The sequence below is a fragment of the Procambarus clarkii genome, chromosome 17 (assembly GCF_040958095.1).
Source record: "Procambarus clarkii isolate CNS0578487 chromosome 17, FALCON_Pclarkii_2.0, whole genome shotgun sequence".
NCBI classification, from domain to species: Eukaryota; Metazoa; Arthropoda; class Malacostraca; order Decapoda; family Cambaridae; genus Procambarus; species Procambarus clarkii.
In genome coordinates, this window is record NC_091166.1 from 40,613,930 (window position 1) to 40,641,922 (window position 27,993).

Consider the following 27,993-nt stretch of genomic DNA (forward strand, 5'->3'; position numbering starts at 1 on the left):
TAGATCCGGGGCGGATGGGCTCGGGCACCAGGACATTAGGAGGTAATGTAGGCACGTAGTTAGGACAACGAGGTAATCACATCTACAGCTGAATTGTCCTGAAGGCGACGAAGTGTCGGAAACGCAAGCTGTAAGTCCTGTACTGCGCAAAGGGCTTGAGTCGGCCAAGTATCAAAATGCAGTGAACGTGTAGATGAATCTGATGACAGAGCAGCTGTCGTGGGCGTAGGACAAGCAGTGCCCTGGCAGCGACGGAGAGTCGGCAGGACAAGCTGTAGATCCAACATGATGTAATCATTGATGAGGCTGTCAGATGAGTGAGTAACGATCGTGGAGCAGCAAGCCGTAGTAGATGAAAATCATAGCTGTGGCGAGGGTGCTGGCAGTGTTCCATCACAGCAAACAGTAGCAGTAGAGGTCTAGTGAGAGTCCATGTTGTAGTCCATCGTGGCTGGGTATCGTCGAAACTCTCTGGGGTCACCAATGTCAAAGAGGTCACTTCTCTGCTCAAATTATCGCAAATTTAATTTATGATGTTAACAAGTAGAATGCGTATTTTTAATCAAATCTAACGATATTAACAAATAGAATGCGTATTTTTAATCAAATCTAACATAACTAGCCAGAAAACGTTAAAGATTATTTAAAAATACATGGTTGGAAGTTAAATCAACTCCATAGAACAATATTTTTGTTATAGATACTAATCGTTATTTGTTGGTATGCGTTCGCTACTTAAACTATCATGTACTGTATTTATGTAAAATCTCCCTGTTTCTTCGGACATGGAACACGGTACCTTACACGCTATCTGATTTACTGTTTAATAGAGATTCACAAATAAGCTTATGATTGTATACGTTATCAAAAAGGCAGTGACAAAGTCAATTTTGCATTTTAATCACAGAGATTAGATCTTAGTGAGATAGGAAAGATATTCATATTTTAAAGAAGGATTTTTGAACCATCGCTCTCCCTATCGATAGAAACTAACTTTTTTTTTTGTTATTATTAACAAGCTTAGGTATACACAGTAATGTGCTGCTACCCTATTCTATATGAAAGATTACACAGTGTATATCAAAAACTAGCTATAAGTTCATTAAATATTCCCATCTCACAGGATGGATAGTTATACATGGAATCAGGGGATAAAATACCAGCCTCAATAAAAAAAATCAACTGTGACTAACAAGAACACCACTTACGGGCTATTCATGCCCGTGCTACCTTTTGGGTGGCTTAATCCTCATCAATCAATCACAAGAAACAAGGGATACATCTCCCGTCACGCAGGGTCCAGTCGCACCTCCACAGATCTCCAGTATCATCTATTGATACTGTTAATGGTTCAAGAGGACTACCACTTACGGGCCTACCTCAAGGTAACAATCAGGTGAGAACATAAAATATAAGGCTGATCTATTAGCCTCCGTTAGCAAAATCCGGGTACAGCATAAGAATATCTTCCAATATTCCTAAGTGTATGAAGTAATTACAGAGTTCAAAGTACCTTATACCATTTGGTCTGAAGTCACTTATAATAGGGCAATCACAGATATAGTGTTGGTGAGTATGTCACAGCTCTTGTTCACATAGTTTACAATTGGAATATTCACCATTGGGGGCTATTCATTACCTGCAGCCACCTGCGATACATATCGATATCCTAGCCTAATTCTGGCAATTACAATGTCACACTGTCATTGTGACACTAGTGGAAGTTTTATGCTGTCCGTTCATATAATTCTCGATTCTAAACATGTTTACTTAGTTTAGTTCATTAATTATGCACCCCATATATCATCTTGTGGGCGGTAGTGGAAAAGGTTACAGAGGCACATAAACATGTCATAGCTCTTTATACTCTTGTTTTCTGGCTTTTGTGTGTCAGTGACTGCTCTTCTGTCTTCCCTAATTTCCTAAAATATTGCGGCTTTGACAGAAGAGATTGGAATGTCCATATCCCACTCAACTTCAGGCTTATCACATTCAGTTTTAGCTGCCTTGTTTGTGTCATCATGCTGGACAACACCTATATGAGAAGGTATCCATACAAATGAGACTGAAACTCCTACTGTTTGCAATAATAATGTTGTTTATAATGGAAGTTACAACTACAACCTTCTGAAGATCAATGCTAATTTTATCTAGATAATGTAATAAACGAAAGTTTTCTATGTCAACAGAAAGGCAGAAATATAAGCTACACTTTAAATACTTGTCATAAATATAACTGAAGTGAAAGCGAAGATATATGCATTTGATACTGTACAGTTTCTTGATGGCTTGCTCTAAGAGTGTGAAGCCCTTCACACCAGCCTATAAATTGTGTAATTTATTTCCATATATGCTAATTAACCTTAAAATCTATATGTCAGAAGGAAGGAAGATGTAGACGTTAATGTGACAACATTTCAAGAAATATCTCTCTCTTTAAAGTTAAATAATACAATCCTATCACCGGTGTCCGGACACATGAAAGCTACTTAGGTATCAGTGGCCAGCCAGGTGGAGATCACAGGCTGTACAATACTGATAAATTATGTAATTCACAGAGATACGTTGATAAATATTAATGTTTTATATTTTATTAAAAATACAGATATATACTTTGTTTCATACGTTAAATGTAACAATATTTCAGTATATATTATATAAGCATAGTATATATAATTCAGTATATACAATATATAATAAGAGTGTCAGACCACGGAGGAAGAATTGAAACAGGAATTTCCTTTAGTACTTTCTTATATTAATACATCTTCAGAGCGAACCATTCCTTCTGAAGATGTATTAATATACGAAAGTACTTAGAGCATTCTATTGTGGTTTTAATATTGAACAATTATACATATACGAAACAGACAAATCTGGTGTCCGAAATAGTAAAAATATTAGTGTGCGATGTGACCAATGTAAGGGGGATATTGGGTGTGCCTCGTATCCCCTACAACAACAAGAAGTTCGAGAGCGATGAGGCCGCCACCTACTAGCTTCAGGATGTCGTCGAATCTAAATCAACAATATACTACCGCCGCTACTTTCTCGGAAACGTAAGTACCTGCCGCTTTACTTCTCTCACCCTGCCTAGCCTGGCCTGGCCTGACCTGGCCTAGCCAGACCTGACCAGACCTGACCTAGCCAGACCTGACCTGGCCTAGCCTTACCTAGCCTAGTCTGACCTGACCTGGCCTAGCCTTACCTAGCCTAGTCTGACCTGGCCTGGTCTGACCTGACCTGGCCTAGCCTTACCCAACACTAATCACCACACGTGACAGCCCAAACGAATCGCAAATAAGTACACGTAACAAGTCATATGCCCGGACACTCTTTCACCTTGGGGACTGAGTGGTAACTATTGTATAGAAGAGCCGGCTCCCTGAGAGTGGTAAGAGGACGTGATAAGAGGCTAACGTGTGGTCTTGAAGGAAGTCGATAAAGCAGACAATTTTCAAAAGGAAGGGCAGCATAACGAGCAGACAGGAATGGACAGACAGTCGGTTATCCCATAATGTGTAATACGCCCCGCACAGCATGGGTGGAGTGGGGGGGGGGGTTGTAGCAGGGCACAGGTTGGTGATGGTGCGGGTGAAGTACACACCCACTGAATTCCTGCCATCAATAATTGTTTTCATAACCATTAGAACAATGGCATCCCTCCAGCCACCATCCTTCCACTGACCCCCTCCTCTGGTCCTCCACCTCAGACAATAACCCCCCACACCCCCTCTCCCTTCCAGACATCAGCATGTCAAAATCAGTACCATAATGTGTTTAAACTATTTAAACTAAGTCATTGTGTATCTCAAGGTATCTTAATTCTTTTGAAAGTGTACATGTGCATTCGTTCATATACTCGCCTAATTGTGCTTGCTGGGGTTGAGCTCTGGCTCTTTAGTTCTACCTCTCAACCGTCAATCAACAGGTGTACAGGTTTCTGAGCCTATTGGGCTCTATCATATCTACACTTGAACCTGTGTATGGAGTCAGCCTCCACCACATCACTTACTAATGCATTCCATTAGATATAATCATATATGATTACACATAATCATAATCATTCTATACACATAATCATATATGTGTACGTCAACGTATACATACATGCGTATATATACCTCATATTAAAATACTGATAAACGAATGACCACGAACAAATTAATTTATAATTGTAGCATTATATATAATTTTAATAGACTAATTACGTGTTTATACATTTGAATGGTGCTGACAGGTGGCCAGCCTTGGACATATACACTTCTGGTAGGCACAATGACTTCATGTTAGACCCTTGATAGATTATGTGAGAGAGAGAGAGAGCTGGGGCAGGGAGGTGCGTGCCCCAGGGAGATAATCCATGCCCATGCCCCGCCTCGAGGTCAGTTCTCGAGTCACACCAAGAATAACAATCGAGCAAGTTGTCCTGACCAGGATGTGGCATATTAGGGAGGGTTGAGGAATAGGAAGCCTGTCTGATAGGGCTCTTGGCAAGCAGCTCTCCCTCAGTCTACCTATCTATATGGAAGAAATGTATCCTTTCCCCTGCCTATTCTCTCTCCCCCACCTTTCTTCCTTCATTTCCTCCCTCCTTCCCTCCCCCTCACTGGTGAAAGAGTAGGAGTGTGAGAGTAGTTAGAGAACTCGTAGTTCTCACGCTCGTGAAATTGTCTGCGACCCTGGAGGAGTAGAGCGGAGGGGGGGGAGAAAGTAGGTGACGATGGAGGAGTAGAGGGGAGCATTATATGCAGTGAACGTAGGTGTCTATGGAAGAGTACATCATAGAGGAGGGTGAAAGGAAGGTGACGATGGAGGAGAAGGGAGAGGGTGTGAAGGTAGGTGATGATGGAGAAGTAGAGGGGAGGAGGGGGGGCAAAGGTAGGTGTCTATGGAAGAGTACATCATAGAGGGGGGTGAAGGTAGGTGGCGATGGAGTAGAGCAAAAGGGGTGGGGGTTGAAAGTAATCCTGAGTTTAATTTTTTAGTTATGTATAGTGACACCTCGGCTTACGAATGAATATTTATGAACTTTTCGGGTTACGAGCCTAATTTCTTCGAAAAATTTGAATCGGGTTACAAACTTTGCCTCGGGAAAGGAGTTTGTTGATATACGTATGGGCTGACCTAGCGCGTGGTGGCATGGTGATCGCGCCTCAGTTTACCAGTGTCTCCTGCCTAGTAAGTATCGCGCCTGAATTCTTTGTAAAGCATTACATTTGTTTTGGGATTTTTGGCTATTTGAACATAAAATTTGTTATGATATATCTTGCCATGAGTCCCAAGAAAGCCAGTGGTAAGGTTCAAGCCAAGAAAACACATGTGAGAATGACCATAGAGGAAAAACAAGAGAGCATTCATAAACATCAAAATGGTGCACAGGTTGTTGAACTAGCTAGGCAGTACAACAAATCTATGTCAACAATATGCACTGTACTTGCTAAGAAAAAGGACATTATGAACATTAAAGTGGCAAAAGGCATATCAACAATCCCGAAACAAAGAACACAAACACTTGAGGATGTTAAAAAGTTTTTATTAATTTGGATACACAACAAGGAGTTAGCAGGTGATAGCATTTCAGAGGCCATCATTTGTGAGAAACCAAGGCATTTGCATGAAGACCTTTTAAAGAAAACCCCTGGAACGAGGGGGGGGGGGGGAGATGAATCAAGTTTGAAAATGTGAAAAGTTTGTGTGACAATAGAGCCTCGTGGAAAACTTTTGCTGTGGTCATTACCTGGTGTAATGCACCCAGGATGGAGTATTAGGGCTATACATCTTTTAAATCATAAAAGTATTAAACATTTCCCATCAACCTTACAAACAATATTAACCTATTTTCATGTATTTCCCCCATGTGCATTTTAACAAAGTTGCTAAATTGCCTTTATCATTCTGTAAAATTTCAATTACAGTACTGTATGTATAATTTTGTTAGTATAAATGGACTGAATATTCTGAAATTGCTATTAATTTTACAATTTCAGATTCAAAGGTGGTCTGGACACCCAATTTGGTCAGACAGGTGAAGAGAGCATTTAGGATAGTTCGAAGAGATGAAGATGGTCGCAATTGTGTTCGAAGAGGCAAACGCCCCCCTTTGCTCCTGACATTATGTTCAACCATTGACCTCTGCACACCTAACACAAGGTAGGTTGAAAACTCCTCCTTCATGTCATTGGTACATTAGCCAGAAACTCAGGGCTCATGTAGGAATATCCCTAAAAAAAAAAAAGTGGCCCCAACAATGCATCCTCCAAGTCTGGAGGATGAGCAGGAGCATTGTCGAGAAGCAGGACCTTGAGTGTCAAACTTTTCTCTTGCAGATATTTTCTGGGGGGAGCCCCGTCGGCTCCCCGGAGCTATCCCAGGCTGATATGCTAATGTCAGACTTTGGCATCAGTCATGTGTATGGAGTTCTTAGGCCTACCGGGGACCACGGCCAGAACCGGGCCCCCTCAGAGAGGCAAGGGGAGCAATGGCCTATAGAAGCCCCCGTGTAGTTGGAAGCATTCTATGTCTGCCATCGACCGGAACAGGCACCCAGAAAGGTAAGCGCCCCAAAACAAACCCCTATTCTGGTTAAAATTGCTACCTAATACCGAACTAGTGGATAGAACTCCCCAACCGAAAACAAGCAAATTAGTGTGACGTCACACACTGCCGCGCCGCTGTCTGCGCAGCTCCCCCCTCCCCGGGAGGGGGAAGGGGGAGCCCCAGACCCCCCGCGCCGGCTACCCACACCTCAGTTCTTGAGGCTGATGCTATAGGCGATGGTCGTGTGCTCTGGCTCCGGTGTCGCTACTGCACTGTGCTTTGAGTGTGGTGTTAGTTTTGTGGGTGCGAGAGCCAGGAGTTATCTTCAGTACTCGGGCTGCATGCGCCTAGGGCTGCCTTCCCTAGGTGCCCTGTAAGTACTGCCCTTGGGGCTTGGGGCCACCTTCCACAGGCTCCTCGGGGTCTGCCTCTGCTGGTCCGTTTTACCTTTCGGTTTTTCGGCCGCCTGTTGGGCTCTTGGGTGTTCTGTTCTCCCTTGTTACCGGCAGGTAAGAGGCAGTTTGCACTGGTAGGGGCGCAGGGTGCTGCTCAGCTTGTAATTCCCGACATCGCGGCCGGCTCTGTTCCTTGGGGTTCGCTGTCCTCTTGCGGGGTTTTGCTTTTCTTTTTGTTTTTGCCTGGTGGGGGGTTCTGTCATTTTATTCAGTTTGTTTTTGCCCTTCCACTGTTCTCCTCGGTGGCGCCCCCTGCTAGGTCCCCGTGAGTGTACACGTCCCTGGGGTTCAGCTTTAGAAGTTTGCTTGGTAGTTTTGGGCGCCGGTTTGCAGCACCCTGCCTGGGACTACCTGAGCGCAAGTCCTCTTAAAGTAAACGCTCAGGACCCTGGGAATCCCCTAGGGGGCGCGTGGGTCCGATGGATGTGACCCCGGAGTCCCCACTCGCTGTGTGCGAGTTTGAGGGTTGCTCGGTCCCCTTGTCTCAGGGTGACCCTCATTGTTTTTGCCTCTGCCACGCTGCCTGTTGGGTCGGTGATACTTTCGACCCTAGTCCTGTGAGTGTTGCTGCTTGCTTGTGACTCAATTTACCCAATCCTCTGATGATTCTATTCGGGTACAGGCGGCACGTGCGTTGCAGTCTAGGTTTCGTCTGTTGCAACGCGCTCGGTTGGTTGCTTCCCCGGATGCCCCGGGGCTGCCCCGCTTTGCTTTTCGAGACCCGGACTTGGGGGTGGGGGTCGCTTCGATCCTGGTTCAGTCCGCACCTCCTCGTCCTTCCCCTTCTGTTCGTTCTGGTCCCCCGCCCCTGCTTCCGGCCCCGAAGCGTCTGAGGGTTTCGGGGTCGGAGCAGGGGTTACTTGATCTCGAGACTCGGGCAGCTTCGGGGGTTGCCCCTTCCGGGGGGGCGGCAGAGGCATTCGAGTCTTGTCTCCCGGCCGAAGCTTCAGGGTCTGACCAGTGGGCCCCCCTTCCTCCAGCTTTTCCGGCTGCTCCGTCCTTGTCTTGTGGGGTCGGGGCTTGGGGAGAGGACTCGGCCTCGGGTCCTGTGGTGACGGACCTCGAGGCTGGGGAGGGGCTGACTTGGGGGCCTTGGGCCCCGCTGGACCCCGCCTGGGCTTTTTCTTCCCACTGAGCGGGGCTTATTGTTACAAGGAGTGGGGTTTTCTTTCCCCCCCTCTGCGTACGAGTTGGATTTGGTGTCGGCCCCTCCCCGGGTACGGTTCCGTGTTCCCCCAGGTACGTCGGTTCCGTCCTTCCGGAGGTTTTCGGCTTATCGCATCCAACCTGGTGTGGTGCGAGCGGCCTTTGCAGCTTACCTCCTGCGTGACCCGGATTATGCCTCGGAAATGGATCCGTCCACGTTCAGGTTTGGGACTTCGTTCCCTTTCTGGCTCCGTTACGAGGTTCCGGAGTCATCCTGGCTAGCAGACTGCCCCTTGTTTGGTCTGGATTCCTGGCATTCTTTCTGTCGTTCCCGCACGCTGGAGTGGCGGGAAGCTTCCACGGTGCTTCAGGTTTTCCTGGGGGGTGAACTTGAGTACCTGAATGAGTGCTTGTTTGCCCCTGCCCTTCCCCGCGATGTGGGCGTTATTCAGCTCCATGTGCAGGTTCCCTCCCTTTCGGCGGCGCTCGTGGCGGAGGACTTGCGCGCTCGGGGCCTTTTGTGTTCGGCCTTGCGGTTCTTTTCCCTCCTGGAGCTGTCTTCGGATTGGCTCGTGGAGGATGTGGGGACGCTTGGGTCCGTCCCGGGGTCCGGCACCTTGTCCTCGGCTGCGCGTTCGTCGGCTGCCTTGTTGAAGCTGTTCACGCCGATTTTGCGGGATGCGGTTTCCCTGTTCTATGCTTCCCGTCTCGCGTGTCGGCAGGCGGTGCTGGGTTCCTCCGTGGAATCTGCTTGGGCTCTGGCTCTTAGGCGTTCTTCCCCTTTTTGTCCTCTCCTGTTTGGGGAGTCAGGCCGTGGCGCAGTTTATTCAGGCTGCGTCGGCGGCTTGTCGTCCGATGTCGGACTTGTTGGTTTTCCGGGGGTCCCGGGGTGGGTCTTCCCGGAAAGGTCGTGCCAGGGCTCGGGGTTCCTCTCGTCGTGGTAGGCCTCTGGTGTCAGGTTTGGGGTTGGCTCCTCCTGCGGACCCTCCCTCGTCTGGTCGGCGCGGTGTTTGCGCTGTGCGGGGTTCTGGGTCTCGTAAGGGTCGCCGGCCCTTTCGCGGTTTGCCCCTTTGACGGGGCGATGGGGGGGCGGCTTGCGCTGTTCGCCCGCGCCTGGTCCCACGATTCGTGGGCCTTTCGGGTCGTGTCTCGCGGCCTGCGGTGGCGTTGGGTGGCCCCTCCCCCCTTTGGGGGGTCGGGGCTGGCGGGGCAGGCTTCTTCCCCTGCGCTCTGTCGAGTCGTCTTGGAGTGGGTACGCTTGGGCGTCGTCGAAACGACGTCGTCCCTCAGATGGGTTTCCCGTCTGTTTCCGGTTCCGAAACGGGACTGCGCGGACCTGCGGTTCATTCTGGACTTGTCCCGTCTGAACCCCTGGGTTCATTGCCCCTCCTTTCGGATGACTACGCTGTCTCAGGTTCGGCTCCTCTTGGAGCCGGGTGCTTGGATGGTGTCCCTGGACCTCCGGGACGCTTATTGGCATGTCCCGATTCATCCGCGGTTCAGGGACTGGCTCGGTTTTGTAGTGGGGCGTCTGAGTTACCGCTTTCGTTGTCTCCCGTTCGGGTTGAACCTGGCACCTCGCGTGTTCACACGCCTTACACGGGTTGTGGTGGCTCGTTTGCGTCTCCTAGGTGTTCGGGTGTTGGCCTACCTCGACGACTGGCTGGTTTGGGCTCCCAGCCAGTCAGCTTGCTTGCTAGCCAGGGATTTGGTTCTTTCCCAGCTCGCCGGGTTCGGGTTCTTGGTGAACTGGAGGAAGTCCCATCTGGTTCCCTCTCAGGTTCGGACTTGGCTGGGTCTCGTGTGGGACTCTCGGACCGCCTCCTTGTCTCTCCCTCCGGAGTCTCTCCTGCGGCTGCGGTCCCGCCTTCGTCTGTTTCTGGAGGGCCCTCGGGTCACCCGGCGGTTGCTCGAGGGGCTGTGCGGGAGCCTGAACTTCGCGATGGTGGTCTTACCCGCCGGGTCGGGTTTGGCTTCGACGGCTGTTCTGGTTCCTTCGGGGTTCCCCCTTCCGCCTCTCTCGCGATCGCAGAGTTCGACCCCCGGGGGACTTGCGTCGGTTGCTGCGTCACCGGCTTCCTCTTCGGGTTTTTCGGGGTTCAGTGCCTTGGCGCCTACCCGAGCCCTCGCTCGATGTGTACACGGATGCGTCGTCTCTCGGCTGGGGTTTTGTGACCAGTGCTCACCAGGCCGGCCAGGGGCGTTGGGATCCGTCCTTCCGTCGAGCTCACAGTACGGTGCGGGAGTTCGCGGCAGTGTGGTTTGCTCTGGGGAGGATTCGGGTGGCCCGCGGATCGACGATTCGGCTCCATTCGGACTGCTCTCCGGTGGTTCATTGCCTGAACCGCGGGGGTTCGATGCGGTCCTTGTCTCTTTGGGGCTTGGTCGCTTCGGGTGACTCGTCTGCTGAGTTCTCGGGGTTTGGCTCTCCTGGCGGTTCACGTACGGGGCGTGTCCAACGTCTTGGCCGACGCCCTGTCTCGCTTTCGTTCCCCTCTCCACGGAGTGGACGGTCGACGACGAGTCCTTCCGTTGGCTTTGCCAGACGTTCGGGCGCCCCGAGGTGGACCTCTTCGCGTCGGCGTGGTCGCGGCGTCTTCCCGTTTATGCGGCGCCCTTCCCCGATTGCGAGGCCGTCGGGGTCGATGCCTTTCGGCTCGACTGGTCGAGGTGGGGGTTCCTGTACCTCTTTCCCCCAGGTTCGGCTGTTGCTCCAGGTCCTGACTCGCTTAGAGACTTACCGGGGGAGAGTTGTCCTTCTGGCCCCTTGGTGGCCGGCCCAGCCTTGGTTTCAGGCGCTGGTTGCTCGGTGTCCGAACCCGCGGGTTTTCCCGCGGCTCCGCCTCTTTCAGCAGATCGGGCCGGTACGTCACGTAGCTGGTTCGATCTTCTCCTCGAGTCTTCGCGTATGGTTTTTTTGACTCGAGTCTATCATCATCTCTATGGTGATCAGGTGGCCTCCTTGTTGGTGTCCCACCTGAGGGCTTCTTCTCGGCGGCAGTATGAAGTTTCCTGGCGGTCCTTCCGTTTCTTTTTGCGTCTTCGTCGTGTTAGCTCCTTGTCTGTTCGGGTGGTCTTGTCCTTCCTCTCGTGGTTGTTTCAGGACCGTCATCTTATGCCTAACACTGTCGCTTCGTATCGTGCGGCGCTGGCGGAGCCGCTTCAGCTTGCTTTCGGTATCGATGTTACGTCTGCGCCGTTTCGCAAGCTGTCTCGTGCATTGTTTCACCTCCGGCCTGCTCATGCGTCGCCTGAGCCGTCCTGGTCTTTGGACGAGAGTGCTCGCTTTCCTTTCATCTCCTCGTTTCGTTGTGGCCCCTTCGGTCCAGGATTGTTTTTCCAAGGCACTTTTCTTGTTGGCTTTGGCCTCTGGGGGTCGGGTAGGGGAGCTTCATGCTCTCCTCCGGCGCAGGGGTTTCTGCTCTTTTGGTCGTGGTGATAGTTTTGTTCGTTTGCAGCCGTCTCCTTCTTTTCTGGCGAAGAATGAGACTGCTGCGTTCCGGAGGGGTCCATGGGTGGTTGATGCTTGGTTGGTCAGGCCGGGGGTGCATCATGTTTTGTGTCCGGTTGCGGCGCTTCGCCGTTATTTGCGCAGCCACAGCTTCTGTGTCCGGGGACGCGCTGTGGGTTGATCCGGTTTCCCTTCTTCCCTGTTCGCGGGTTCGGGTCTCTCAGGTCGTCCGCAGGGTTATTAGGTCTAGCCAGCCTGCGGTCTATCCCCGTGCCCATGACGTTCGTAAGTTCGCGGCTCTTGCTGCCGTCTTTGGGAATATGTCATTGGTCTGATATTCGGGCGCGGGGATTTTGGCGGTCGAACAGGGTCCTGGCTGCTCGTTACCTTGTGAATGTCCCTGGCCCTCGTCGGGCCTGTGTTGCTTTGGGTCGGCGGTTGCAGCCAGTTGTCTCGGCTTCGAGTTGAGGGGTGAGCGACGACCGCCTCCCGGGTAAGTCCCTCTTTTTCTGTCTGTGGGTAGTTAGCTCCGGGGAGCCGACGGGGCTCCCCCCAGAAAACCAGCGTTGAATGTAATGAAACGCCATTTTCTGGGTGAGTCCCGGAGGCTTCCCGGCATCCCTCCCTCCCTCCGGTCGGCGGTTTTTCGCGTTTTTGACATCCAGCCTCAAGAACTGAGGTGTTTGTAGCCGGCGCGGGGGGTCTGGGGCTCCCCCTTCCCCCTCCCGGGGAGGGGGGAGCTGCGCAGACAGCGGCGCGGCAGTGTGTGACGTCACACTAATTTGCTTGTTTTCGGTTGGGGAGTTCTATCCACTAGTTCGGTATTAGGTAGCAATTTTAACCAGAATAGGGGTTTGTTTTGGGGCGCTTACCTTTCTGGGTGCCTGTTCCGGTCGATGGCAGACATAGAATGCTTCCAACTACACGGGGGCTTCTATAGGCCATTGCTCCCCTTGCCTCTCTGAGGGGGCCCGGTTCTGGCCGTGGTCCCCGGTAGGCCTAAGAACTCCATACACATGACTGATGCCAAAGTCTGACATTAGCATATCAGCCTGGGATAGCTCCGGGGAGCCTCCGGGACTCACCCAGAAAATGGCGTTTCATTACATTCAACGCTGGTTTTTTGATGGCAGGGCAAACCACTCCACATCACAGTTTTTCTGCACGTTATATATTTTTTAAAACTCTTGGATTTTCGGAATGATACACGAGCAAGGGTTTAATTTTCAAATCGCCACACAGCACAAGAGTTAGCCTATCCTGACACAAGTTAGCCCAAGTTAGCTTGTGTCTGGGCAGTGACGTCTCCTCTTGGGTAATGTATGTCCTCTTCGGCAATTTTTTCCAGAATAGCTATGTCTCCTCACAATTAAACACTTGTTGTGGAATGTATCCATCAATACAGCACAGTGTATCTACAAAATTTTAATTTTTTACTTATATATAGTGTCACCTCGGCTTACGAATGAATATTTATGAACTTTTCGGGTTACGAGCCTAATTTCTTCGAAAAACTTGAATTGGGTTACAAACTTTGCCTCGGGAAATGAGTTTGTTGATATGCGTATGGGCTGACCTAGCGCGTGGTGGCATAGTGATTGCACCTCAGTTTACCAGTGTCTCCTGCCTAGTAACTATCGCGCCTGAATTCTTTATAAAGCATTACATTTGTTTTGGGATTTTTGGCTATTTGAACATAAAATTTGTTATGATATATCTTGCCATGAGTCCCAAGAAAGCCAGTGGTAAGGTTCAAGCCAAGAAAACACATGTGAGAATGACCATAGAGGAAAAACAAGAGAGCATTCATAAACATCAAAATGGTGCACAGGTTGTTGAACTAGCTAGGCAGTACAACAAATCTATGTCAACAATATGCACTGTACTTGCTAAGAAAAAGGACATTATGAACATTAAAGTGGCAAAAGGCATATCAACAATCCCGAAACAAAGAACACAAACACTTGAGGATGTTAAAAAGTTTTTATTAATTTGGATACACAACAAAGAGTTAGCAGGTGATAGCATTTCAGAGGCCATCATTTGTGAGAAACCAAGTCATTTGCATGAAGACCTTTTAAAGAAAACCCCTGGAACGAGGGGATAAAAGATGAATCAAGTTTGAAAATGTGAAAAGTTTGTGTGACAATAGAGCCTCGTGGAAAACTTTTGCTGTGGTCATTACCTGGTGGAATGCACCCAGGATGGAGTATCAGGGCTATACATCTTTTAAATCATAAAAGTAATAAACATTTCCCATCAACCTTACAAACCATATTAACCTATTTTCATGTATTTCCCCCATGTGCATTTTAACAAAGTTACTAAATTGCCTTTATCATTCTGTAAAATTTCAATTACAGTATACTGTATATAATTTTGTTAGTATAAATGGACTGAATATTCTGAAATCACTATTAATTTTACAATTTCAGATTCAAAGGTGGTCTGGACACCCAATTTGGTCAGACAGGTGAAGAGAGCATTTAGGATAGTTCGAAGAGATGAAGATGGTCACAATTGTGTTTGAAGAGGCAAACGCCCCCCTTTGCTCCTGACATTATATTCAGCCTATTGACCCCTGCACACCTAACACAAGGTAGGTTGAAAACTCCTCCTTCATGTCATTGGTTCATTAGCCAGAAACTTAGGGCCCATGCAGGAATATCCCTAAAAAAAAAAAGTGGCCCCAACAATGCATCCTCCAAGTCTGGAGGATGAGCAGGAGCATTGTCGAGAAGCAGGCCCTTTAGTGTCAAACTTTTCTCTTGCCGATATTTTTTTTATGGCAGGGCAAACCACTCTACATCACAGTTTTTCTGCACGTTATATATTTTTTAAAACTCTTGGATTTTCGGAATGATACACGAGCAAGGGTTTAAATTTCAAATCGCCACACAGCACAAGAGTTAGCCTATCCTGACACAAGTTAGCCCAAGTTAGCTTGTGTCCGGGCAGTGACGTCTCCTCTTGGGTAATGTATGTCCTCTTCGGCAATTTTTTCCAGAATAGCCATGTCTCCTCACAATTAAACACTTGTTGTGGAATATATCCATCAATACAGTATCTACAAAATCTTTAAAATCACGAACAAATCTTTCAGCCCCTACTTTGTCTGAGCTGGCACCCTCACCATGCCTCACAACACTATGAATACCACGTCTTTTTTCAAAATTTCTCAAACCATCCCCTACTCACCTTAAACTCTTTCGTATCTGCAAAACTCATTCTAGGGGTTTTCTTTATAAGATCTTGCATGAAGATTTCATTGTTGACCAAACCACACACTGGAAATTGAATAGACGACGACATTTCGATCCGTCCTGGACCATTATAAAGTCGATTGTGATGAGATGAGGGAAGCAAGAGCATTAAGTAGGCAAGAGAGAGAGGTGAGGAGATGGCAAGTATGTACGTATGTACATGAATAAAACATGTACATACTTATACATAACGTGTGTAAATAGTGTAATAAACACAATACAGTAACAGTATTTTGGGAGGAGGAATGTTGGCGAGTAATGTGTTGGAGGAGGGAGAGAGGACTGGCAGGGTGTGGCAGCTCACTCATGTTTTTTGGGCTCACCATACCAACATAGTGGATCGTTATGGTGAATACATACGTAGATGGGTATATACAATGTGTGTATATAGTGTAATAACAGCAAAAACACTGTTTGATTGTAGAATATGTCGCATATATGAGGTTATCTTGAGATCTTGAGATGATTTCGGGGCTTTAGTGTCCCCGCGGCCCGGTCCTCGACCAGGCCTCCACCCCCAGGAAGCAGCCTGTGACAGTTGACTAACACCCAGGTACCTATTTTACTGCTAGGTAACAGGGGCATAGGGTGAAAGAAACTGTGCCCATTGTTTCTCGCCGGTGCCTGGGATCGAACCCAGGACCACAGGTTCACATATCCAGCGTGCTGTCCGCTTGGCCGACCGGCAATGAGGCCCATAATTTTGAGCATAGCGATGTTCTATACTTTGAATTATATAAATTCCACAAATTACACACTTTTAAATAATATTACAGCAAAAAAAAAGAAGAAATGAATGAGAAACTTCAAAATAATTGCGCAACATTTTATTCGCAGCAACTGCCGTCGCACGGGGTGGCGGGGCCGACAGACCCCCATCGCTCCAACGCTCAGCGCCCATAATTTGCTCAACTTCCCAGCTCCATCTCAGCTAAAGTAAGTCACGTACAATATTTTTTGTTTAGTTTCCCCGTGATCAGACTCTGCATTTTAACAATATAAGAAGAGAAAAAAAATTTTTGGAAAGAATTTATTTCTTGTGCACCAGGGTGTTATTTGGAGACAGAGCAGTTCAGTGGTTAACTACTAAATTTTTTTTTCTCCCACACACGCACCCCCCTAGGAAGCAGCCTGTAACAGCTAACTCCCAGATACCTATTTACTGTTAGGTAACAGGGGTCATCCCCTTTTGTACAAAGAATCTGCTAAAGCTTTTAGGGCTAATCTTTGACACTCGTTTGTCTTTGTCGCCCCATATTTTTTTACGTCCGAGTTGAATGCTCTAAGGCCCTTAACTAACTTTAGGTCATGTCCCATACTTCTTGGGGAGCTAATCGACACTGCTCCTCTCTTTACATTCCTCTCTCGTTGTGTCTAAACTCGATTATGGCCCTGTTTACTCGTCTGCTTCTCCTTCTACCCTTCACCATCTGGACACACTGCATCATACTGGGTTACGGCTCAGCTCTGGTACCTTTCCTTCGACACCTACCCTAAGCCTATATGTTGAAACTGGCGTCCTGTTTCTACAGGATCGCCATGATTGCTACTGTCTTCTCCACCTTGCACAGTCCTTACAGCACCCTCACTCTTGCTTATGTCATGCCTTGACCTTTACCCATCCTGTGGTTCCTGTTCCCCTTCACCACCTATCTCTTTCTGTACGGTTGTCTCTCTTACAAAATGCTCTTTCAGTTTGTGTTACCAATATTTCCCCTTGTGTCATTCCGTCTTTGCCCCTATGGAGGGGTCCCCGTTCCTAAATTCTGTAAGCCTTGACCCACATGACTAAAACTTTTACCCCTCCTACAGTTCTAAATCACCTTTTCCTTGAACACTTTTCTTCACACTTCCACTCTATTTCCGTCTTCACCAATGGGTCTTAAGTCTGCAGACGGTGTAGGCTACTCTGTTGTTTTTCCTGACTGCACCTTTGTGTCTCCTGCCTCCGGAGACTAGCATCTTCATGGCAGAACTTTATGCTATTCTCTATGCTCTTCATCAACTCTTTTCTCGCTGTCAATCCTCCTCTGTGTTTGTAGTTGACACTTGCAGTGCCCTCATGGCTCTAGAATCCTTTAATCCAGTCCATCCTTTGGTAGTTGAAATTCAACATTGGCTGTTTCTTATCTCCAGTAGATTTAAGACAGTGGAATTTCGCTGGATTCCCACCCATATTGGTGTGTTCTTAAATGAGCGTGCGGACACTGCCGCTAAGGAAGCTATCCGCACCTGTCCCATCTCCCGTTAAGGTATTCCTTATTATGGCTTTTACCCAGTTATTCATTTCCCCATTCTTGCCCGTTGTCAGGGTTGTTGGTCTTCTGTTACTGGTAACAAACTGCGTGCTCTTAAGAGTAGTGTGTTCCCGTGGCCTTCCTCCTACCACCGTAACCGGTGGTGGGAAACGGCTCTGGCGAGGTTGTATATTGGTCATACACGTTTAACTCACGGGCACTTAATGGAGCGCTGCCCTGCTTCTTATTGTCCAAACCGTTGTCTCTACATGTCCTGACTTCTAGGACTTACGTGTCTTGCTTCCCGACCATCCCTCACTGTCAATTGTCCTTCGATAAAATTCTTGGTAAATTCAATACCTTTGATATTGTTCGCCGTATGCGTTTTTGTTCTTGTATTGGCGACGTTAGTGATATTTAGCGCACTATGATTATCCCACACATTTGATGGTTTGATAATTACTGTACTGTACAGTACTTTGGTTTGGACTGTATCAAATAAAGTTGTTTCATGTATTCAAATGTGTGAGAAAATCCACTGGGGCTGTGAGATGAAGCGAACCTGTAACAAAGGCATTGCCAGTTGCATACTCTACCACCACTGATGGTAAAAGTCTTACAACTGGATATCTTGTGTGACAGGTTATGGTATCACAGCTATACTGAACCAAGATGGTATGGCTCTCCCTCACATAAATGAAAGAAATGCTGCTATTGGTCTTGCAGTGTGTAAGTTGCAGGTGGAAACAAATGAAAATTATCAAATAAATAATTAAACAATTTACTGAAATAGTAATGAACAAAAATAACACATGACAATACTTGACTATCATGTAATGCAAAGGTGAACAAGTTAGTATGACCTTAAATGCAAAAAATAAACTATAAGCAATGAATAAAAGTATGAAGATATACTGATGTTCTGAAGACAGCTACCATACCACCATGGCATCAGTCACATGATGTTGGCTGGAAGTGGACGACGGGTTAGAGACACCAAGGTGATCCTAGAGCACTAAGGGAGAGATTGCCTCTCCAGGGAGGCAGCGCTCTTTATATAGTCCGGCGTTGATGACTCATCCAGTGTCAACACGAGGTGGACATCTGGTCAACTAGCAAACTGCTCGTTGTGGCTGGCGGTGCCTTTGTGTTGAGCTGTACCACTGTCAGTTGAAGGCGGCTAACTGCTTGTTTGTGGGGACAAACTGCCAGTTAGCAGTGGCGCCCGGCTTGCCTCTGAGTCGTACTAGGCCGTGCCAGGCCCTGGGGGGTATGGAGAGGTGGCAGGACTGATGACTCTTCTGGGCTGGTGTAAATGTATACTTCCAGTGCAGAGGCATTGAAGGTGAAGGGAAAAGGCAGTTCCACTGCTATGCAGGGGATTCACGTGACACTTGTGAAGCCACAGAAAGTCTGGAGGCCCTACTGAAGCCAGTCCAAGTATTAAATAAAACCCCTGAAGTACGCCGGTGAAGGGTAAAGTGAAGGGTGAAGCAAGACCGTATGACCCAACTTCAGGCACACACAGAAAATCACGTTTTGGTCCCGCCTCTCAACTGTGTATTTGAAGTTGGGGCGTATGGTGTTGAACTGCTTCAGCCTTCACCTGAGTGCTTGTAGGTCTTACGTAAGACGTTGACTCAAGGAGGAGCCTCAAAACTTGCTGTGATTTATGGGGAAATCCAGTTGTAAGACTTTTACAAAGTCAGTAATATACTGTGGTAGAGTATGCAGCTGCCAGTGCCTTGGGCAAGGGTGTACGTCGCCTCACAGCTCCAGTGGATTTTCTACTTGGTGTATATCAGGTTGTGATTTTGTGTGTGTACCGTATTGTTATGATCGCCGTCTGAAAAGTCCTTTCTGGCCTCAAGAGTCATTTTTACCCACCTAGAAAGATTGCAGATGGCCAAAGCAGTTATTTAAGTTAAGAAGGGACAAGTCTTAAACAGAATTTTGCATAATATTTGACTGTAAAGGGGTAAATTGAGGTAGATTGAAAAACAAAATGGTGAACCGGGCAGGCGGTACTCACAATTAGGCGAGTACACTCGGGAACTTTTAAAGTGCAACCAAACATGCTTTAGGCTCTCACAACAAGAGGTGAGTGGTGGTGGCTCAGGTGCTCAGCCAATCAGAGCACCTAAGGAGGGAGGGCAGGAGTGAGAGGGGGGTGGTATGTGAAGTTTGGTGACAGTTGTGTGTAGTTTGTTCATCTTCATTGTAAGTTTCATGGCTTGGTGTGCATTTCCCTAGTAAATTTAATTAGGGAAAAATTCAGGTGTTTGATTTTTTAAATCAATTTTTTAAATGTTGAGTTGTTAAAGCCTCAAAGTGCATGGAGTTGGTTTGGGAGTATGGCATCCTCATGCTGTTACGTGCTCGCGTGAGGTAGCAAAGGTGATGTAAAGTTGTGGGGTGTACATGCTTGGGACGTCCTCTCTCGGGATGGCTGGTGTTAGACCTGTGTGTTTGTCGGTTGTTGAAAAGCCGTCATCCTTTGCTGTTGTGGTATTGATTTTACATTGTTCATCTTGTAATTAATACTGTAGTGCGATATCTAGGGCTACCATTTGTAGGTTTAAAATGTCTAATACAAACAGTTGTCCAATGAGTTTTAATAGGAAATATCATCCACCAAGCACCATTGTACAATTATATTAATTGATAGTATATGGATTGTGCAGAATTGCTTAGAATGATCTTTAACACTTGGCTATACAGGCATACCTCAGAATGCGAGTTTAATCCGTTCCTGGAGACGCCTCGCCTTCCGAAAACTCGCATTCCGAAGTTAATTTCCCCATAAGAAATAAAGGGAAATGAATTAATCCGTTCCTGACTACCCCAAAAACCCCACATCAAACTAAATTTTTATACCTAATTTACCTAATTCATCTAAATAAACCTACAAAACTATGTTCCAGTTATTACTTACCTTGCTGTCGAGTGCTGTAGGCGTATGGAAGATGGTGAGGAGGGGGGAGGAGGAGAGGAGTTACTGTTTGGAAGGGGAGTCCCCTTCCATAATCACATCAGGCAGTGAGGACCTTTCTGGTGTGCTCTCCCTGGGACGTTTAACCTGAGTGCCACTAGGTCCTGGTTGAGGCTCACTGCTCGATTTCCTCACCACAAATTTGTCCATGGAAGCTTGCTTTTCCCTTCTTCGCAAGCTCTCTCTGTAGTAAGGCATCACATTGTCATTGAAAAGATTAAGACAACGGCCTACTACAGCTTTGTCTGGGTGAGTATGTTCAATAGTTGTTTGAATCTCTTCCCACATCTGACACACCTTCTTAATTACTGCAGAAGGGACACTCGCTGGTGCTGTTGGTGCTGCTGCCACCTCCTCCTCCACTGCAGAATCATTCGCTGCTGTGTTGGCTTGCTGTTCCTGTTGAAGGGCTAGGAGTTCTTCGGTGGTCAGTTCTTCGTTGTGTTCTTCCACCAACTCCTCCACATCATCACCATCCAATTCCAAGCCCATTTGCTGGCCTAGACTAACAATTTCCTCAACAATAGGTGCATCATTTATAGGCTCAAACCCCTCAAAGTCTAGTTCTCTCACACCTTCAGGCCACAATTTTCTCCAGCCAGAGATCAGGGTTCTTTGAGTCACTTCTTGCCAGGCTTTGTCAACGAGTTTTAAAGCACTACAAATGTTAAAATGCTCTCTCCAGAACTCTTTGAGGGTGAGGTTTGTGGCTTCAGTCACTTCAAAACATTTCCGGAAAAGTGCCCTTTCATAAAGTTTCTTAAAATTCGCTATGATTTTCTGGTCCATAGGCTGAATTAGAGGAGTGGTGTTAGGAGGAAGGAATTTATTGTATTGAGGCATCAAATCATCTTCCAAGCCTGGAGGATGAGCAGGAGCATTGTCAAGGAGAAGCACTGCTTTGAGTGGCAATTGTTTCTCCTGCAGATATTTTTCTATGGCAGGGCACACCACTTCATTCACCCACTCCGAAAAAATAAGCCTAGTGACCCATGCTTTTTTATTAGACTTCCACATCACAGACAAATGGGTTTTCTGCACATTATACTGTTTGAAAACCCTTGGATTTTCAGAATAATACACTAGCAAGGGTTTAATTTTCAAATCGCCACTCGCATTTGAACACAGCACAAGCGTAAACCTATCTTTCATAGGCTTGTGTCCAGGCAAGGATTTTTCCTCCTTGGTAATGTATGTCCTCTTAGGCATTCTTTTCCAAAACAGTCCTGTTTCGTCACAATTAAACACTTGTTGCGGTAGGTATTCCCCAGTCTCTGCAAACTCTTTAAATTCGTCAATAAATCGTCCAGCGGCTGGTTTGTCTGAGCTGGCTGCCTCCCCATGCCTTGTAACACTATGGATACCACTTCTCTTTCTAAATTTTTCAAACCAGCCCCTGCTTGCCTTAAACTCTTTCTTATCTGCATCACTCGTTGCAGGGGTCTTCTTTAGAAGGTCTTCGTGCAACACCCTGGCTTTCTCACAAATAATGGCCTCCGAAACACTATCACCCCTCAACTCCTTGTCGTGTATCCAAATTAATAACAACTTTTCCACTTCTTCAAGTATTTGTGGTCTTTGTGTCGTTAATGTTCTTACTCCTTTTGCCACATTAGCACTCATAATCTTATTTTTCTTCTTAAGTATAGTGCATATTGTTGATGTGGCTTTCTTGTACTGCCTACAAAGTTCAACAACACGTGTACCGTTCTCATGCTTACGAATGATCTCTTGTTTCTCCTCTATTGTCATCCTCACATGAGCTATCTGGCCTTTATCCTTACCACTGGCTTTCTTGGGACTCATGGTGAGATATATAATAACAAATTGTATAGACAAATCACCAAAAATCCAACAAAACACTGAAAATCCACGACAAGAATTGATGTGGGGGTAGTCACTGAGCGCGAGACAATGGTGAACTGAGGGGCAGCGGGGCAAAGGGGCGACGATCACCGAACGACCACGCGCTAGGTCGGCTGTACGCGTATCAACAAACTCGTGTTCAAACTCGCCTCCCGAAGTAACCATCGCCTTCCGAGACAAATTTTTGGAGTAAATACACCTCGCCTTCCGAAAACCTCGCATACAGGGACAATCGCATTCCGAGGTACCACTGTATTGGTCATGTCAAATACCTGCACGGTGAATGCTCAAAGACCCTTTCTTTATTCAGTGTTGTCACATACCTCATGGGGGTATGGATAGGCAAACACTCATTCGGTTAAACTTGCCTTGTAGTACTTTCAGAGCTCAGTAATTTGGAATCTGGTTAGCACTTTCCAAATAAATTGACCTTTAAAGTGAATTCCTATTTAGGTTTAAAAGATTATACCGAATGAGAAAGTCGGATTATATAGCCGAACACCAGAAATGTTGTTATTCAATTTGGTTGCCTAAAGCACATTCAAGGACTACACATTACATGGCATTCCAGGATTCCTCTATACCTTGCCTTATGCTGTAAACATTGCCACAACCCTGTGTTTTATTGATTTAAATGGCCACAGGGAGGCATACAACACTGCAGATTATGATGTCATTAGTTATCCACTGTGCTGACAAGTGGGCTGACTGATGTTCGTTGACACCTGTATCGTGCTTCAATTTAATCGCCAGGAGATCACCCTCTCACTAGACTCGTCTGTAGGAAGTACAGTATAGTATCTCAAATTACCTTGGATCATAAATAGCATAAGACTTGGGGGTAGGAGAGGGTTGCAGTGTTTGTCATGGCTCTCAGTTGTTCCTGGTATTAGGCAATTTAGTTCTGGAATCATTTTTGTTGGCCAATGTTAAACTTTTTCGAAAGTAGATGTTTTTCTGAAAGGGAAGGGGGGGGGAACCTCTATGCTTGGATACAGTTATCTAAGTGAATACTTAGATTTATACAGTAGAATAACTACCTTCTTTTCCTTAGTCAAAAAGGTTGCTTGTTTATTTGTAGGGACTTGTATTTTCTTTTATTTTTAATTGCAGCAACTTTCAGTGAATGATAGATTCTTACTGAAAGGACCTTTACTTCATTGTTGTTGCTTTATGGTCATCTCATTGTGTACAGGGATTCCGCGAAGCTTTTGGGGTTAGTCTTTGACACTCGTTTGTCTTGGTCAACTCTTGCCTCCGAGTTGAATGCTCTAAGGCCCTTAACCTCCTTAAGGTTTTGTCCCATACTTCTTGGGGAGCGGATAGGCGCACGCTCCTCTATTTGCACTCCTCTCTCGTCCTGTCTAAACTCAATTATGGTAGCCCTGCATACTCTTCTGCTTCTCCTTCTACTCTTCGCCATCTTGATGCTTTGCACCATAATGGGTTGCGTCTCGGTTCTGGTGGCTTTCGTTCGACTCCCGCCCTTAGTTTGTATGTTGACACTTGCTTTCTCTCTCTTCAGGACTGCCGTGATCGCTACTGTCTTCGCTATCTTGCGCGGTCCTGCCAACATCCTTCCTCTCGCCTCTGTCGTGCATTGACTTTTCCTCCTCCTGTGGTTCCTGTTCCTCTTCATTGTCTCCCACTTTCTGTCCAGTTATCTCGCTTACAGGATTCTCTTTCTGTTCATATTTCTAATGTTTCTCCTCGTATTGTTCCTTCATTACCTCCGTGGAGAGTCCCCCTTCCCAAGTTTTGTACGTCCTTGACTTGTATTACTAAAGCCTTTACCTCTCCTACAATTCTGAAAAGCCTCTTCCTTGAGCACTTTTCTTCGCACTCCCACTCTATTTCCATCTTCCCTGATGGGTCTAAGTCTGCGGATGGTGTGGGCTACTCTGTTGTTTTTCCTGACCGTACTTACATGTGTCGCCTCCCTTCGGAGGCTAGCGTCTTTACGGCAGAAGTTTATGCTATTCTCTATGCTCTTCGTCTCTTGCTTTCTCATTCTCATTCCTCCTTTGTGGTTGTAGTTGATTCTCGTAGTGCCCTCATGGCTCTAGGGTCCTTTAATCCTGTCCATCCGGTGGTCATTGAGATTCAACATTGGCTGTTTCTTATTTCTAGTAAATTTAAATCGGTAGAGTTTTGCTGGGTTCCCAGCCATATTGGTGTTTCAATGAGCGTGCGGATGCTGCCGCTAAGGAAGCTATCCGTTCTTGTCCCATCTCCCGTAAAGGTATTCCTTATTCCAACTTTTATCCTGTTATTCATTCTTCCCCGTTGGCAGGGTTGTTGGTCATCTGTGGTTGGTAACAAGCTGCGTACTCTCAAACTTAGTGTGTCCCCGTGGCCTTCCTCCTACCACCATAACCGGCGGTGGGACACTGCTTTGGCACGGCTGTGGGTTGGTCATACCCGCTTAACCCACGGTCACTTAATGGAGCGCCGCCCTGCTCCTTATTGTCCGAATTGCATTGTCCCTCTTAGAGTTGTGCATATCCTTGTTGAATGTCCTGACTTCCAGGACGAGCGTGTGTCTTGCTTTCCGACCGTCCCTCACAGTCACTTGTCCCTCGATAGAATTCTAGGTGAATCGGATACTTTTGATATCGTTCGCCTTATGCGTTTTTGTTCTCGTATTGGCATTCTTGGTGATATTTCGCACTTTGGTGCCTTCTTTTGGTAATTACCTTACCTTCATTGTTGTTTCATTTTAATGTGGTAGTTGTGATATGGATTGTTCTGGCTCACGTGCAAGGTCTTGGATTTTTTCTGTTTTATATTAAGAAATTGCCAGTCTTGTTACTATTTGTAGAGTTAGAGATCTGCATTAAGGCCTCAATATTATAATCTTTATTTTTTTTATAACGTTATCAGCAATTTTTGTGGTTGGTAATATTTAGATTAATGTCAGTGATGTATATGACAAGGGTTAAGACCCCTTATGGTATGACAGCATTTTTCCCCAGTCATTTCTTTAACAAATGAAAGGGTCCTCGTAACCATTCTTTTGTCCTTTCTACCATGTACCTGTTTGTTGCTTCTTGGTCTTTCATTTCGTACTTTGGCTATTAAAACAATGGCCTTTGGTAATGTTGCAATTACCATTTCTAAAAAAAAATGAGCAGGTTCATTAGGCAGGGTTTGTTTTTAGCAAACAAAGTTTTACAAAAAAAATTCCATTCCTTCAGGACCTTGCAGATGTTAGGTCAAACTAATTGACAGTAATCTGTTTTGCCCTTTCAAACAATGATGGTTTTAATCTAGGTAAAATATTTCAGAATATCTGAAGTTTGCAGACAAATCATTTAAGAGCTTTGATTAAATTTAAGTGACCAAAGACTTTGTGAAAACCATGTTGTCTAGATGCTTCAGTGTCACTTTTCTAATGTTTTGTAAATTTAATTATAATTTGTACAAAGCTTAGGTGTTGCATAGCTTTAAATTTACTTTCAAATATGAAAACTACAATATTGACTAAAGTTTCTTCCACTTAATATTTCAGACTAATTTGCAATATTTAGTTAGTTTATGTAAATTGAATAGGTAGTACACTTTCATCTTTTCAATGCATTTTGCATGCACCTATGTAACAAGTTACAAATAGGTGTAAATTTTACCAAGTATTTATTTTCAAAGTAAAAAAATTTCTGATGTTTAAACATTGCATCAATAGTAGTAAACAATAATTTCCAACATAATTTCAGGATAAGGTATATAAAGTAGTTTCATTAAAATTGTTTTATTTAATAAGTTTTACATATAGTATTTATAATACATCTAATATTTATTACTGTTTCAGGTTGTGGGACAGATGCTCCTAGATGAACAGAAGATCCAAAAGGCCAAGACAATCACCTGTAAAAGAAAAATAAACATTAAACAGGGACACTACTTTTATTATCACCAATGCCTAATAATAAGCCAAAAAAATCCTAACAGCCTATCTTTTAAGATAGGCTCAGCAAGGCCTATCCCTTCCTCTGATTTCAGTGCAGCACTTGTTCCCTGAATGGGAACATTACATCCACCACTTTAGTGCCATCAACACATTGTACATATGCTTTACTGTACAATGCATGCCAGGCACTAAAGTTGTAGATGCATCCACCCATTCAGCAAACAAGCCCTGTGAAAATTAACAATGTAACCATTGTTAAGGGTCCCTAAACCTATGCAAATCTAGTCCATCTATTAGATGGATAGTAGAGCAAAGCTCTGAAAAAGCCAAGCCAGGGAAATCTGCAAGACTGCCTGGTCCCCTTTTATGAAATGGGGTAGGATCAGTACAAACTGCATCATCCCCTGTGGGTTGTAACAGTAGGACATGGTTACACACCTATAAATGGACTAGATAATAGAATTAAGATTAGGTCATTGATATAGCTAAAACATCAAATTCAAACTCACCCACTTTTGTAGATTTCATTTTGGAGTAAAGGAGCCTCCACACTTCATAATCACTTTCACCTGAAAAATATTTCAACAAATTAATTTCAGATTTAAAGCCAATCTTGCTTTACTTTTCAAATTAGATTGGTGTACCACTTACATTTCAGTGTGGGCTTCATCCACTATTCTGATGTTAGCTGGAACATTTGTGCCAGCTGCTGGTTTGAAAGGGAGGCATACCATGTGCCAATTCAGGAAGCTTTCCACGTTCCTCACTGCATGTCAGCTCAGGACCTCACTACCATGTTGGGAGGCAGTTGAAGACTAACCAATCAACATCCCAGGCTAGAGAGCAGTGCCAGCTCAGGGAGAATTTACCACCTGCAAAAAATTTAATACTCTTGACAATCTACAACATCTATCATCTTTACCTAGCTCCCAAACCTTACATTTGTCAGCATTAAACTGCATCTGGTAGTCTTAACCATTTCAAAACTATATAGGGCATCAGTATTTTTTATTTGCCAATTATGCAACTATTGCAGTCTAAACCATAATCTTGCGAATAACCAAGGTCCAAGGAGAGCTTTTAGGCACTACTTGCAACACTTCTCCCAACTTAACCCCATTTATACTAATTTTCTTTGGTATAGCCATGACCTAATCAACTTCAGTCAGCATTCCCAATGATCCGAGCCCCTATCAATTTTGCGCCACTATCAAAATCTCTGCTGAAGTCAAGGTACACAAAATCACAAACCTTATCACCATTTCCTCAACTATGCAACCTAATCCATGAACATTTAGTAATATAACTATGCGATTCATGTATCTAGTCATGTTTCTCAAAAAAAAGAGTAGAGAAATGGCACTTGCAATGTTAGATTCTAGTAACTTTCCTCACAATAGACTAAGCTAATTGGTCACTAACTTAAGCGTTAAAGTCAACTCAAACTTTTCCTTTAAAACTTGCTATATTAGGAACTTTCCACGACCGGCCTTTACCAGACATAATTAAATAGGGTAAAAACGGTATATTAAATGCAGTAAAACTACGGTAAATTCAATATGATAAACTTGCATTCTTTAAGCATGGGCTGCATAGTAAGTAAACTAAACGTTAAGCACCCTGGCAAATCACTTCGTTCTATTCAATTTCTTTATTTAATCACTTTGTCCGGCTAGAATTTTTAGATTAGATTAAAGGAACACCCTCCCTGGTAACTGCTGAACTAGTTAACCAAATACAAATATTTAGGTAAAATACTTTCATAAAACCCGTCTACTTCCCCCACCAGTAGACTTGTTCAGCTAAAGGCATAATGTAATGTTCCACTTTAGTAAATAAAGACTTAAAAAAACACTACCCCATCTGTGTAGTTACCAGTTACCTGACATTCTACGCTTAAAATAACCCATCTATTCCCCATAATTGTTCGATATAACTTACCTCTCACCCGCTGGTCGAGTACACAGCAGTATATATCCTCCTCCATCACTCACTGCGTGGATACTATTTCACTCTGGCCGCAAATTGCCTCAAATCACCTACGTTGTCCATAAATATATATAGAAGAGCAACTGACCATAACACCCGTATAGCGATCATCACATAACGTGGGAACATTAGTAGTACTGCTGTCAA

General features: G+C 45.6%; 2 long non-coding RNA genes across 3 annotated transcripts; one reads left to right on the forward strand and one right to left on the reverse strand.

The window, feature by feature from the left end:
- Positions 1-2,733: 2,733 nt before the first annotated feature.
- Positions 2,734-25,845, forward strand: LOC138365525 (uncharacterized). Of its 2 annotated transcripts, XR_011228873.1 has the most exons (5): positions 2,734-3,059; positions 5,991-6,153; positions 14,028-14,191; positions 15,693-15,791; positions 25,759-25,845. It is a non-coding gene; the product is annotated as an uncharacterized lncRNA (long non-coding RNA). The 2 variants fall into 2 exon arrangements; XR_011228874.1 differs by lacking the exon at positions 15,693-15,791 and having other exon boundaries at positions 2,737-3,059.
- LOC138365526 (uncharacterized) lies at positions 25,683-27,917 on the reverse strand. Its single transcript, XR_011228875.1, has 4 exons — positions 27,799-27,917; positions 26,509-26,729; positions 26,367-26,426; positions 25,683-25,814 (listed from the first exon to the last, which is right to left on the reverse strand). It is a non-coding gene; the product is annotated as an uncharacterized lncRNA (long non-coding RNA).
- Between the last annotated feature and the right edge of the window lie 76 nt (positions 27,918-27,993).